Source organism: Cicer arietinum, chromosome 8, assembly GCF_000331145.2.
Source record: "Cicer arietinum cultivar CDC Frontier isolate Library 1 chromosome 8, Cicar.CDCFrontier_v2.0, whole genome shotgun sequence".
In the NCBI taxonomy this organism is placed as follows: Eukaryota; Viridiplantae; Streptophyta; class Magnoliopsida; order Fabales; family Fabaceae; genus Cicer; species Cicer arietinum.
In genome coordinates, this window is record NC_021167.2 from 9,514,659 (window position 1) to 9,515,186 (window position 528).

The window sequence follows — 528 nt, forward strand, 5'->3', positions numbered from 1 at the left end:
AATTATAATTATTTACATGAATTAAACTTGAATAAATTTTGTTTCTTGAATTGCCATCTATGTGACACTCGATGACATACGTGATGGTATGTTATGTAACTTCTTAAAAATTTATTCACATCTAAAATAAATTTTGTTTATATGCAATAAAATGAATATAGTATAAGGGTTAGGGACATCATCAATGATTTTAATATTAGAACGATAAAAACAACTAACTAATATCATTTGAGGGAGACCAAAACAAAAATTCATTCATTTTACAAGACAAAAAACACTACTTTTAAATTATGGAAGAATGAAAACCAAAGAAAAAAATTTCCTAGAATCAAAACTAACATATTTTATAAAGACCAATTTCTTTTATACAAAGATAAAAAAATATATTTAATTCAAATAGATGCGACAAAAGTGAATTCTAAGGTAGAACCATGGAAATTGCAAATAGATATGACCCCAGCTCCATTTGCCAATCATGACATGCCATACACAAAAGTCCAAAGCTGGCCGTTTCCTTCAACTCTTTCC